The 13,811-nt window shown below is 52.6% G+C and overlaps 1 long non-coding RNA gene across 2 annotated transcripts in view; it reads right to left on the bottom strand.

The window, feature by feature from the left end:
• Positions 1 to 13,775, bottom strand: part of LOC102751985 — an 18,630-nt gene extending 4,855 nt beyond the window's left edge. The window contains exons 1-3 of one of the 2 annotated variants that reach the window (XR_001513733.1): positions 13,558 to 13,775; positions 3,447 to 3,616; positions 3,158 to 3,365 (exon numbers count right to left, since the gene is read on the bottom strand). This is a non-coding gene — a long non-coding RNA (uncharacterized LOC102751985). Of the gene's footprint in view, positions 1 to 2,251; positions 3,366 to 3,446; positions 3,617 to 13,557 lie in introns of those variants that run through there. The other variant, XR_435633.2, reaches the window with a different exon arrangement.
• Positions 13,776 to 13,811: the final 36 nt, after the last annotated feature.

Below are 13,811 nucleotides of genomic sequence, written 5' to 3'. Positions count from 1 at the left end.
CACCAGTCCTGGCCTGACAGTTCCACGCTCTGCAGGAGGGCAAGGTGGCGAAGAGGAAGATGGAGAGAGATGGGAGGGAGCACTTCTCCATGGTCCTCCTCTGCTGGCCCCTGAGGAGGACATCTGAATGAGGAGAAACACACAGGCCACCAAGCCTCCTCCTTCCTGCCCTCAGCCCTGGGCTCCTGCCCTCCCAGGCTGCGGACAGAAAGGGAGACAGACTCACTTGGAGACAACTTTAAGTGAATTCAATTACCATAGCAACCAAAACCACCAGAATGGGGATTAGGCTCCAGACAGCAGCGAGCCAGGCATCCAAGAGAGGCAGCAATCCACGGGCCGTGGCTGGGGGAATGGTGACCGGGGCTGGGGGGCTGGAAGGACACCGCCCTCAGCTACCCAGAACCCCCACTCACCTGCACTTTCGGGGGCTCCTCAGAGCTCTCACCTGCCGAGGAGCAGATGCCCATCCCTGCCGGGAGCTGGAGAGGCCTGGAAGGGATGTGGGGCTTTGAGCTACGAGCAGGCCTGGCCTCCCGTCTCCTCCCCACTTGTGTCCTCCGTGGCTGGCAGGGTGCTTCAGCCTCGGCCGCTCCCCACAGAGCAATACCTAAGAGTAGGGGCTCTGGACTCAGGCTGGTTTCAAGGCCCAGCTCTGCTAACCATCCTGAGCCAATGGCTGGATTTCTCTGTGCCTTGGGCTTTTCCACTGACACATGGAGACAGTATCTGTTTCACAGAAGTGCCGTAAGGACTGAAAAATAGGGATGCGTGTAAGGCGTCAGTCAGCGCAGTGCGTGGCACATAACGCCAGGGCTTGTGGTCACGGTGTCACTGGTGGTGTCATTAATTCGTGGTGATGATAACGATGACGAGATGACAACAGTGGCTCCAGTCCCACCTGGCCCTCGTCTTTTCCCTGCTGTGAGCACCACCTTTGCCAGATGGAGGCGCCCAGCCTGAGGGAGGCAGGAAAGGTGCCCAGGGGGCTGACTAGCTGGTCACAATGGTCAGTCCCCTCCTGCCCCAGAAGCCAGTCAGAAACCCAGAGGGACTGCGCAGGCCACCTGGCAAATGACCAACGCCCTGCTCTCTGGGGCCTTCACCTGAGCCAGCCAGCCGTGCTCGGCCAGCTGTGCTCAGCCTGGGGAACCTCAGTTAAGGGCAGAACCCCAAATGGTCTCCTTCATCTATTCATTTTGCCCCAAAATGATCTTCAGCCCAAAAGAGCTGTTGCTTTCCCCAAAGGTGGAGCCCTCATCTGTAGAATGGGGATAAAATTAAGGCCAATTGCAGAGAAATAATAGACCTGTTCAGGCAGGACTGAGGACGGACGCAGGCGCTGCTTTTACGGCCCTCTCTCGTGTGTGGGCATATTTCCCATGTGACACAGGAGCATCCGGAGGGCAGAGAGGATCCTCCTTCACGATGCGAAGGCCTTGGGACGGGGCTGGGGAAGGTGTGCCCGGCCCCCCTCCAGGGATGTGCTCATTCATCCCACAAGCAAATCTGAGCACCAGCGATGGTCAGACCTTGTGCAGCTGCCACAGAAGCCAAGACAGATGAGACTCAGGAGCTCAGGCTGGTGATGAAGGAAGACCTCGGAGGAAGTCACCAGGAGGGGGAGGCACAGTGAGGACGCCTGGGGCAGTGGGCTGGGCATCAGAGAGGACTGGCATCTGGGCTGGGCTGGAAGGAGGGGGACATCTGCCCAGTGGAGGAGGAGAACCGACTGCAGGCAGAGAGAACAGCCGGCACAAAGAGGGAGTGCGAAAGGGCTGGTGTGCTGGGGGAGGTGGGAAGTTGAGGGATTATGAAGCGTGTGTGTGTGTGTGTGTGTGTGTGTGTGTGTGTACACACATGCTTGGTAGGGGGCGATAAGGGGGTGGAGAGGAGATGGCAGGGGATGAGTCCAGGAGTTTCCTCTCCTCTTATCTCGCAGGCGATCAGCAGTCCTATCCGCCTCTATACTGTTCAGCCTTATTTTGGAAACTTACTCCCCTCCAACCATAGGAAGTGTTGAGCCTGTCTTAGGATGCCCTGTCTATGTCCTAGGGTCAGCATTGCTTGAAGGTCTCAGATGTCCCCACAGGCACCTTCCTCCAGCCCAGCATACACAGCTCTGTCTGGAAAGGGACCTGAGAGGGAACTGTGCCCACTCCTCTCTCCAGGAAGGCTGCACTTGCACCCCCGCCGCTCTGCCTGCCTTCCCCCAGTCGGGCAGTCAGGCATGGTCACCCGGCTGGGCAGCACAGCCTGACCTGAAACGCTCCGGGCTGCTCCATCCAACCAGTCAGAATCCTGATCACGTTCGTCTCCAGCATATTCCTCTCACGCCCCACTCTCTATGCCCAGCTCCACAGCCATAGCTGAGCCCCTCAACCTCTCTTTCCTGCTAATTGGTCCCCCTGCTTCCCATCTGGTCCTCCTCAAATCCATCCTCCACACTGCTGGCTGGAGAGGTTTTCAAGCACCGATCTGACTGCATCTGCGTGTGTCTGGGCCCTCGGGCGGCCCCTGCGGCCTGCAGGCTGGAGCCCAGCTCCGCAGCATGCTTCCCAGCCCTTAGCGTGCCTGCCTCTGGCCTCGCACTATGGGCACCCCCTGAGCTCACTACACCTGCTGTCTTGGCTGTCTGGTGTCCACTTCACCCCCTCGGTCATCTGGCTGCTTCCTTGTCCTCTTTCCACGCTCAGCTTACATGTCATCTCCTCCAGCACATCTTCCCTGGCCCCTCGGGCTGGCCCCGGTATCTCCTGCCCGTGATCCCCTGGCCGTCAGCCACACCCCATCACACACGCTAGCTTTGTCACTGCCCCAGCTGTGGGACACTCGCCTCCAACTCTTCATCTGAGAAATGATAATACATCTACCTGAGATCGTTTTGAGAATTTTCAAATCTAGCTTCTCCTCACCCCTCAGGCTTCAGTGACTTACAATGAGGTTTAGTAGCCTGACACCAGTGCAGGGGTCTGAGGAGGCAGGCCTGTGCCCGCCTTGCTCACCACAGAATGGGCGGTGTGTTGAGCTAATGCTATTGGATGAAGACCTGTTCATTCAATTTAAATGTTTATTAAGTGCCAGACTCTGCCCCAGGGTTCCCCTGCTAATATTTAGGTGGGATGGGGGTGTTGCAGATAAGAAAAAGCCTACTCACATCTCCTGGGCAAAACGGCACCTTAAGTTGGAATTTCAACTCCATAGCATGTGAATAGGGAGAACTGGGAAGCAAAAGAAATCTCCCTGAGAAGACAGTCTGTAAGTTGCTCCCCCTCACGCTTCCCTCGCCACCGTCCCACCCCTCTGAGCAGCACTGGGCTTGGCTGAGAAGGCTGTGTGTTTCCTTTTTTGTCCATTTCAGGAATCTGTAGCAAAGAGCCAGCCTCTAACAGTGAACCTGTATTTGCAAAATAACTCAGGCATTAGTTAAAATGTCACGCGCTTACCACTTTGGGGGCTCCCGTCTGTCTGGGTGGGAAGAGCGCCCGTGGAGCCTCAGAGAGGACGAGACATCTTCTAACTTCTTTAAGCATGTGGTTGTTTGGGGATTGTGTTTTTCACACGGAGCCTGGCTGTCTCCATTTTTTATGACGCTGGGCATGATTTAACACATACACTGAAAAAAATGGAAGAACAACTTCTTAAATTCGCAGTGAATGTATTGTTCAATAGATTTGATTTACTAGGTTGGAGCCCTGGAAGAGCCGCCGTGGCGATTTATCGTGATGTTGTCTCGGGAGTTGGCATCCACCCCCTCTGCCTGCCCTGACCCCCGTAACAACCGCCCATGGAGGGAAGGCCCACGGTGCGTGGGGGCACCGGCTGGGGTTGTAGCTGCCACACCCTAGCCTGAGAGCAGGACGACGAGACAGTGGCAGGTAGGAAGGGGGAGAGGGCTTGTTTCGTGGATTTAGTGGCATTTGTTCTGAGCAGGTGGTCGGGATCAAGGAGCAGAGGTCTCTGGGCGTCGAGGCTTGTGATTTACAGGGACCACTTGTCTCCCTGGTGACTGCAGAGGAGTTAAATGGATGGGAAGCCTGTGTGCACACGTGTGTGCATGTGGGTGTGTATGCGTATGTGAGTGCACATGTGTGCGTGTGTACGTGTGTGTATGTGTGCGCGTTTTGAGGGGAGAGAGAAACCTAGACTCATAGTTTTGAGGGATTAAGAAGGATTAGTCTCTTCAGAAAAACCTCCTCAAGATGGCTTTGCTTTGATTCCTAAAGCAACTGCAAGCATCTCCTCCTGCTCCCCGGGGAAGCCTGGCAAGTGTGGAAAGTTCTGCAGCGGGTGGGGCAGGTGGCCAAGGGCTGCGAGGAGGAGGCTGTCCCACGCTGCTGCAGGTGGGGAAGGCCTCCAGGGAGAGGTGCTTCCAAGCTTAGCCTAAGGCTTGGCTAAGCAGAGGTGCGGGCCAGGAGTTCCTGCAGAAGGAACAGCCTGAGCAAACACTCGGGGATAAAAGAACAGCCGGCAGGCTTCAGATCGACAGCACTTTCCATGTGGCCAGAGCACAAGGTCCCGGGGCCCAGGAGGAAAAAGTGGGAGGCAGCAGAAGTAAACAAGCGTTCGAAACAGATGTGTCAGGAGATGTCTGCTTAATTTGGAGGGGATTTATCAGGATTTCAGCCAGGGGGCGACATGGTGGGGTTTGTGTTTTGCAAAGATGGACTGAAGTACTCGCCTCCTTGGCTGGGCTTCATTTCTGGAAAAAACCCTGGGCACCCCTAGCCCAGGCCAGGAGGCACGGCCCCAGGACCCCTGCCAGTGTCTTGGTTTCAGATGCTCAGCACCTGCGGACGCGGCTCAGTGAGAGCCAGGCAGCGCTCATTCTGTGTGGGGAGGTCATGGCAAAGCCCGCTGCCAGTGAGGACAGGACAGGGGGACCCCGAGATTACAGCTGGAGGGTTACCTAGAGGAGGAGGAGTATGGACCCACAGTCTGGGTAAGGAGAGAGGCCTGTGAAGCTGGAGGCATCCTGATTGCTAGCACCACCCCAACTTTTCGGGAGAGGTGCATCGTGAATGCCAGGTCTACTGAAGACAGCGTGGTCCAGTGGGAATTTCTATGATGATGGACATGTTCTCCATCTGTACTGTCCACTGTGATAGTCATTAGCCACAGGTCGCTATTGAGCACTTGAATGTGACCAGTGCAATTAAGAAACATTTTAAAATTTTAATTACTATAATTTTAGTTTGGATTAAAATAGCCTTACATGGCTAGTGGCTACTGTATGAGACACACAAATTGAAAATGTGAGATCCTTGCAGACAGTTCTATCAAATGCTGAACAGGTAGAAAAGTCTTATAATTGGTTCTCTTGTGCCTGAAGGCAGTGTGGTGCAGGGCAAGACTTTGAACGTTGGCATAGTTAAACTTATGGTTTAAATCCCATTTGTGCCACTGTATTGGTCAGGGTAGGATTACTGCATTAACACACATCATCCAATTTTCAGTGGCCTCACATAATAGATGAGAACAAAATAAAAGTTTACCTTTTTACTCATTTCACAGACCAATAAAGGTTAGGAGGGGTCTCTGCTCTACACAGTCACCCAAGGAACCAGGCTTCTTCCTTCTTGTCCTTGAAATTCTCTCCATTCAGCCAGTGGATGGAGAAAGAGCATGCAGGATTGCCCTGGATGTTTTTAGGGAACTGGCTTATATTACCTTGACCAGAATTTAGTCACATGGCCAAACCTAGCTGCAAGGGATCCTGGTAAATGTGCTCTTGCTATGCTCATGAAAAAGAGGAATTAGGTTTGGTTAGCATCTAGTCAGTCTTTGCCGCAGAGACCTTCTAGCTGTGTGATCTTAGGCCTTAAATTTCTTATTTGTCAGATGGGAGGAAAATAAGAATTGGTGAAGGTTAAATGTGAAAAATGCTGAGTCCCGTTGAGATTCATGAATATGGTTCTTGCCTCTCTGTTTGGGTCTCATTTCAATTATTGGGCAGCAGCCCTAACAACTTCAAAAAACTTGCACACATAGGCACCACTGCATGGCATTTTATGCTTGCCCCTTTCTCCCCACAGAGCAGGACTGACTTGGGGCAGAATTCAGCAAACCCTTGAACTTGCCTAACCCAGGACTACCTCTGGGAAGATAGAAAGGGACTTTTCCCTGGAGAGATGGGTTTTGTTGGCCTTAAGGAGGGTACAATTCCTGAAATATTTACAGATGAAATTATATGACATCTGAAATTTACTTCATTATTGGGGGGGGAGGTACTAGTGAGTAGGGGTACAGATAAAACATGGTTGGCCTGAGTTGGTAATTATCAAAGCTAAAGGATGGGCTCATGGGGGTGTATCACACCGTTCTCTCTTCTTTTGTATGTCTGAAATTTTCCATAATGAAGAATTTTGAAAGGGCCATGAGGATCCTTTTAACAAGGCTTTGCAGAGAAATCCAGAAACCTCTTATGACCTTGCATTATGAGGACAGAAGATGGACAGTCTTTTGTTTACTTGTTGACTCACCAAAGCAATGAGCAGTTTTGCAGCTGGGTGTCCCTCAAACCCATTGAGGCAGAAACACCCAACCCCAGCCTTGAGCTCTGAAGCAAAAATCCACTTGAATATAAGCATCATAGGTGTGCAGAGCTGGGAGGGGCCTTGGCACTCATGAGCTTGTCCAAGAAGACAGCGGTACCAAAAAATGGTGCACAAATCCCCTTATTACAGTGCTTTTGCAAAGGTTGGAGACTTGATTTTCTAGCTGCAGAATTCAGAAACAGCCCATGTTGGTGTTTATGGGTGCATTAATGGGGCCGGTTTTCTGAGTGGACATTGACTGTGGAGTTGGGAAGAGCCTCCATTTCTCTGATGGGTACCTAAAATCCTACTCTGTTTTATTGCTGTGGCTTAAGGCTGTGGTCTCTTAAAAGGTGAATACTGTATCTCTGAACAGGATAGTCACATACACTTTAGTTTAAATGATTTTAACAGTTCTTGCTGAGGAGGAGGGACTGGGGAGAGAGAGGCACTTGAAGCTTAAGGCTGCAGAAGTGGGGTGCCACAGGATGGAGAGAGGAGCTAATAGAAAAATGTATTTGCTTCAGGAGTCATGTTTTGAAGGCTTAATAATTTCATGATTTTATTTGTACTTACTACCAGGAAATGCCTGGAACACAGTACTGCCCATTAGATAAAGGCAGACCACTGCTAAAAAACAAACAAACATATATACAGATAAACTTCTCTGACTTTACACATTTCTGAGGTCTCAGTATGAGCAATAACCACATGGAAACACTTGAGTGACCTTCCTAAACTTCCTCACAAACTAGCACTGTAGAGAGCTGTGCCCAAGACATAAAAGAGCTGGTTTTGAACACATGTAAACTCATTTACAATATTATAGCAGCAATATTTTTTAAAATATGTTTTTATTGATTTCAGAGAGGAAGGGAGAGGGAGAGAGAGATAGAAACATCAATGTTGAGAGAGAATCCTTGATCGGCTGCCTCCTGCACGCCCCCAACTGGGGATCGAGCCCGCAACCCAGGCCTGTGTCCTTGATCTGGAATCGAACCTGGGACCCTTGAGTCTACAGGCCAATGCTCTATCCACTGAGCCAAACCAGCTAGGGCGCAGCCAATATAATTTTATTTATAATTGCATATGAGACGTCCTATATACTTTCTCTAAGTCAGCCCTCACAAGCCCTATGAGTCGGTGCCATCGTTAGAACCCATGTCACAGGAATTTGAAGATCAGAGAAGTAAAGAGGCTCACCCAAGGTCACACGACTTGTAAAATAAAGTCAAGATTTGAAGCCAGGTCTATCCCAAGCCCATGTTCTGGCCACTAAGCCTCCACTGTCCCAGGTTAGTCATGTGGGTTTGACACAATTTTAAACTTCTGGTCCAGTAAGCTTTGGTTTGAGCATCTCCTTGAGCCAAGCCAGGGTTCTGGCTAATAGGCTTTGACAGGCCCCCAGGCTGGTTTTATGGGCAGGCACAGTCACAGCTGCAGGCGATCCACGTGCATTGCCCACTGACCACATCCTGGCTGTTTCCAAGAAGGTGAGATTCTAGGGATGTGATTGACATTGTGCCAGGAAGGAAAGGGAAGAGTTCCCTGAAAACTAATCTAGTTCAAGAGCAGATCACTGGCTAGGTCTCTGCAAACAGCATCAACTGAGGCTCATATTGTAGAGCTGAAAAAGGCCGAAGGAGGCAGGTGTCTTTGGGGCTCATTACATCCAGGATTAGCCCCAAATCGGACCCTCATCCTTTCTCTGTCCTCATGCCAGCCCTTAGATCAATCAGTTAGGACTTAGAGGTTGACCAGTTGACAAATGTATTGCACGATCTCAATTACACACAGTCAAGGGAGCTATGTGAATGAAAGCTGAAATAATTCCTAACGCAAGTTTATTGAGTGTCCGCGATGTGCCACACACTGAGCTAGCACTTTCAGAGATGGCTAAGCAATGGCCTTGCCTAACCCAGCATAAAGCCAGAGAGCGAGACCACGACGCAAACAACTAAGGTAGTAAGAACTACGTTTGAGGTATGAGGAGGGACTGTGGAAGCCCAAGTGGGGAATGGGGGTGGACTTTACCAATACGTCTCATGTGACCTCTGGGCTGGGTATTAAAGGTTTCCTGCCGAGTGGAAGTTCACTAGGAAGACAGAAGCAAATAGGAAGTGGTGGAGGGTATTTCTGGAAGATGGTACAGCATGTATGAAGGCACGAAGGTGTGATGCATATGCTCTGGTCAGGTAACAGAGAAAAGATCTATGTGCTGGGAAGAAAGGTGGAAGAAGGTTAAGGCCAGAAAGGAAGCGAGGGAGACGACATGATTGGAACAGGGTATTTTAGAGTGAACAATCCACATTGCAGAAGGTTGCAGGAGGGTGGCAAGATGAAACCAAGAGGTGGCTGTGTGCAAAGGTGGAGGAGCACCTGGATAGTTAGGGAGAGCTCAGGAAGGGATTGTCAGCATGAGAATGAACTTGAAACTAGTGGATTCCATCAGCTCTCCCGGGAAAAGGACAGATGAAGAAACGGAGGACAAGGACAGCCCTGGGAAGCATCAGTGCACAAAGCAAGGAGCCACCAGAGGAGAGCAAAGTGCCTGCGGCCTCTAGCCACCCTCCTGCAGATGGTCACTGGCAAAGCACTGAACAAATGGTGGGGGTGTTTCTCTTCCTCCCAGTGCCTGTGTCCCCTTCTCAGTCTTGCTTTCCTTCCTCCCCTCCCTCCTCTTCCTTCCCCTCGCCTCTCCCTTCGAGGGACGTCTCAATGAGCAGAAAGCCCCCACTGAGATTCTGCCTCCCCAGGACCTGCCTGGGTTGGAGCACGTGTCCGGATGGCAAAGGTTTCCTGCAAAGACGGACTTTCGGAAGCTCCACAGGGGCCACCGATCTTGACCACCACTCATTTGCTACAACTGGTCCAAGCATTTTGACTAATGCAGTGATCACCTAGACCTCCCAGATGGGGTGAAGGTGGCAAGAAGTGAGGGCTCCCGCACTTCCTCAGCAAGGACCAGGTGCATCTGATGGTTGTGAGAGTCCAGCCATCAGGGGCACCAATATTGGACAGTACCTCCTGGCCTGGCCAAGCTGGACAGTTTGGGCCATACCCAGCAGGCAACCCCTGATCTTCTGAGACCAGGGCAAAGCTTTTCAGTGTTGCCAACCCTGCCACCCACCTCACCTTGGGAAACAAGAGAAAGCCAAGGCACCCCTCAGCTTTGGGATTCCTCAGGAAGACCTCACCTTGAAGAGAACTCAGAGCGTCCAGCACCAGTCTGGACACACTGGGCCCCACCCCATCCAACCTCCTTAGGTCAAACACAGGAGAGCCCCGCAGAGCCAGGTCAAGAGCATTGTCTTAGGGCAGACCTTCTCTGTGACATCTGGCCCTCATCTGACCGAGGGGCCATTCTGTTCTCAGAAGAGAAAATACCAATAGCCCAGGGGAGAGGCAAGAGGGAGGGTTCAGAGCTTCAGACTGGGTGTATGGCCTGGGATGCCTCCCCATGCAGCCTCCCCTTCCAGGTTTCCCAGCCATAAGGTGGTGGTAATATCTCAGGTGCAGGGTTATTGGAGACCCAGCAAGGAGTTCAGAATGTGGTGGCTCCTCCACTCACAAGAGCAATGCCAAGACCAGTACAATCCAGCAATTCATACTGTCGCTCTGGATTCCTTGGAGAGCCTTCCGCCATGTGGGCATCTAGAGCCCCCTCCTGCTAGTGGCTTCCTGGATCCCTAGCTGTGTGACCTTGGAGAAGCCATTTAACCTCTCTGTACCTTCATTAGATGCTCAGGGACTGAGTAAATGTCCATGTGGTCAGGTGTGGGCAGTGGGATGGGAGACAATGGCAGGGTCCACTGGAGAGGGCACCAAGGCCCAGGGGAGGCTCGGGGAGACTGGCAGACCATCCCTACTGAGTCCCTCATGGATCTCCATTCCCCTTGCTCTCCGTGGTGAGGTAAATAAGGGAAGGCAGTCCATATGGTAAATTGGCCCCTAGGAAAGGCCCCAGGGAATTCTGACAAGGCCCAGCCTCTTCCCTATCCCCATCCCTGTGGCTCTTTCTCTATTCCTTCATCAGGAGTCTCTCTTCTGGAGCTTAGAGAATCAACTGTCTCCACAAGGTGAACTTGACCCATTGTGGGCTGTGGCGTTTTTATAGTCATATGCCTGGGCATGTGTGTCTGCTTGTGTCTGTGTGTACAGTCCAGCAGTCGCGTCTGCCCCAGGCGATTTCTTCATACTTCCTGCTCCCACCTCTCCTGCCTTGAACAACAATGACAACCAACAATTATATCACACTTCCCATGCCCCAGGTACTGTTCTAAGTGCTTTATCTGTGATAGTACAATCCCATATGGTAGACCAGTGATGACAAACCTTTTGAGCTCGGCGTGTCAGCATTTTGAAAACCCTAACTTAACTCTGGTGCCGTGTCACATATAGAGATTTTTTGATCTTTGCAACCATAGTAAAACAAACATTTATATTTTTTATATTTGTTTTATATATTTAAATGCCATTTAACAAAGAAAAATCAACCAAAAAAATGAGTTCACATGTCACCTCTGACACCCGTGTCATAGATTCGCCATCACTGAGGTAGACAGTACTATGTATTGCCATTTTATAGCAGATGAGGAAATCAAGGCACAGAGAAGTTAAGTAGCTTCCTCAAGATCACACAGCTAGTAAATAGCAGAGGCAGGTTCACATCCAGGCAGTCTGACCTCAAAGTCTGTGCTTTTTACCTCCAAGGTACACAGCACCCTGAATGTAGAAGGCCTGCAGCACTCAGAGGTACAGTCCAACCCTCCCAACTCCCATCCCATCACGGGGCAGGTTGCTGAAGTAGGACAGCCACAAGCAGTGAGGGTGGGGGCCACCGTTCTAGACACACTGAGGCATGGCTTCAAAGAGCCAGCCTGAGCAGAACAGCCCAGGAAATAGCCACACAGGCGTGTCAGCGAAGGGGCTGCAGACTTGGAGCTGGGTTGCCTCACAGTCCACACGGTGACAAGCTCTGCAAATAGCAGCCAGAACCACGGGACTAAAGAAGAATCTCATGTGTGCACAGTTTGGAAAGGACAGAGAGAGACAACAGTTGTCCATAGGAGCACCGTCTTTAAATAGAAAAGAGCCTGAAATACACCCTGAGCGCTCCCCCCCCCACCCCCCCCCACACACACACTCCACCCAGGGCCAGCTAAGTGACTGAACAAATGCCTTAGCTGTGCCTGTGGCGAGGGGAGGAAACCTAGTGCCCTGGCAGCTCCTGACTTTCTGTTCCTATTTAAACTGTCTGAATTGGGAGCATCGACAAGCTCCCAAATTAGCTTTTTAAATAGAAGCTGAGCGTTAAAGGAAAAGCGGCCGTGTCATGGGGGAAAAGCAAGTGAAAATCCCGGCCAGGCCAGGCCAGAGGCAGAGAGGGAGGAGGGCGAGGCCCATGGAAGGAGGCAGGGGAGGCAGGAGCCAGGGAGGGAGGAGGGCCCATCTCCCAGTCAAGGGCCTCCCTTCTGCCCCTCACTTGCTCTCTCTCATTTTCCAGGTCACCTGGTTGTGAGAAGGGCCGTAAATAAAACCCAAGCTGGCCTAGAGTAGGAATTCAAATCTTTCATATTTTCCTATAGATTTTTCTCAACCGAAAGGAAAATATAATCTACAGATAGTTCACTTAAACGATCAGATGAGAGCCTGGGAGGAATGGGGGCCAGGTGTGTGGGGAGGGGTTGGGATGGGGGGAGTTGTCTGAATCAGTGTCCTGCCTTCAAGCAGGGCAACAAGATCAGGACAGCAGGTGGCCCATCATGTGACCTCTCTGAGGAGGAAGGATGCTCTCAGCTAACTGCTCCCCAAAGCCTCCAAGCTTTGGGGCAGACCCAGCTGCTGAGTACCTCCGAGATTCACATGTCACCTGGGGATGTACAAGAGTTCAAACCTGGGCAGAAATAAAATACTGGGTTTTAACTGTCTGGAGGTGGACTTGGGGGTGGGACTGAGGGCCCCTCCTGGCCCTTTCCACCTGCTCTGGGGCACTCCCAGGGGGGCACAGAAGTTGAGGCCAGCAGTGGGGAGAAAATTCACTCTCCCCCAGAGGGAAGGGAGGAGGGAAATGGAAGCAGTGCCAGGGCCTTCCCTGAATTCTTCCCCTGTCTGCCAGGGAGTGGCAGTGTTGTTAATCATTATTACTGTATGCAAATCAGTATGCAAATCCCACAGGGCTTGGGGACTCCAGGCAAATGCTAGTGCAGCCCACGCCCACCTCTTGAAGGGCCAATTGTGCGCCTTTCAGACTGACACTCTGGTGAGGTCTTTGGGGAGAGTGGGAAGAGTGAGTGAAAGGGGGGCTCCAAGCTCCCAGGGGCCACTGGGACCTACATCACAATGACCTGCCCTCCCCCCTTAATCTGGAACAGGATGGGGGCTCTCACAAGCGAGAAGCCCCCTTCTGGATCAGAGAGGTCCTTTCCCAGGCCCCGCCCGGCTGGACAGCCTTTCCAGCACACCCTCCCCTTCGCTGCTCACTTCTCTTTTTGCTCCGTCTCTGGGGCAGGCACCTCTCCGCACCCAGAGCTGTGATCGCTCAAGTGCTGCGTTCTGGTGCTGCTGCCCAGCGCCAGGCCGAGGTCCTGGGTTCCTGGCATCGGGCCGCAGACACGGAAATTTAGAGCCGGGGGTCCGCCCAGTCGGAGGGGACCGAATTCTCTGCCACCGCAAGTGTGGGAGTCTGGGTCGCATATCACTCCAGGGATGCTGGGGGGAGGTGAGGGAGGACCGCTGCCCTTTGGCACATGCCGACCGTCCGTTCCACTAGGCAGTGGGAAATCCACGGGCTTCAGGGACTGACCTACGGACTGGACGGACCCAGATTGAGAGTTCACGCTCCCGAGTCCAGACTCGGATCTGGGTACTGGGGTCACTTCGGCGGGCTAGGAGGTCGAATCCCTACCTTCAGGTGGTGCCCCTCGCGCTCCAGGAGGAGGAGAGCAGCTCGTATGCGGGGTCAGGGCAGTGTGTGTGCCCTTCCCCCACCCCACCCCTGGGACCTGCCCAGAGCCAGCACCTGGAGCTGAGGCGCAGCCAGCCGGAGAGCTTGCGCGGTGGCGGGTTTCACTTCACCAGGTGGCCGGGCTCGCCAAAAGCAGGGGCTGGTGTCGGGTGGACAGTCACGCAGCTCGGTCCCCACACACCCCGTGCGCGCACACACAGGCTCTCCCGGCCACCTCTGCCTACAAACACGCCTCCAGCGCCCGCTCCCTGCTCAACCCCCCCCCAAGCCGCGCTCACCTCGCCACGCTCACCCCCGTGCCCACCCTC

This window comes from Myotis davidii, unplaced genomic scaffold, assembly GCF_000327345.1.
Source record: "Myotis davidii unplaced genomic scaffold, ASM32734v1 scaffold217, whole genome shotgun sequence".
Lineage (NCBI taxonomy): Eukaryota > Metazoa > Chordata > Mammalia > Chiroptera > Vespertilionidae > Myotis > Myotis davidii.
The sequence above is the reverse complement of the archived record's forward strand: the minus strand, read 5'-3'. Positions and strand labels throughout refer to the sequence as shown.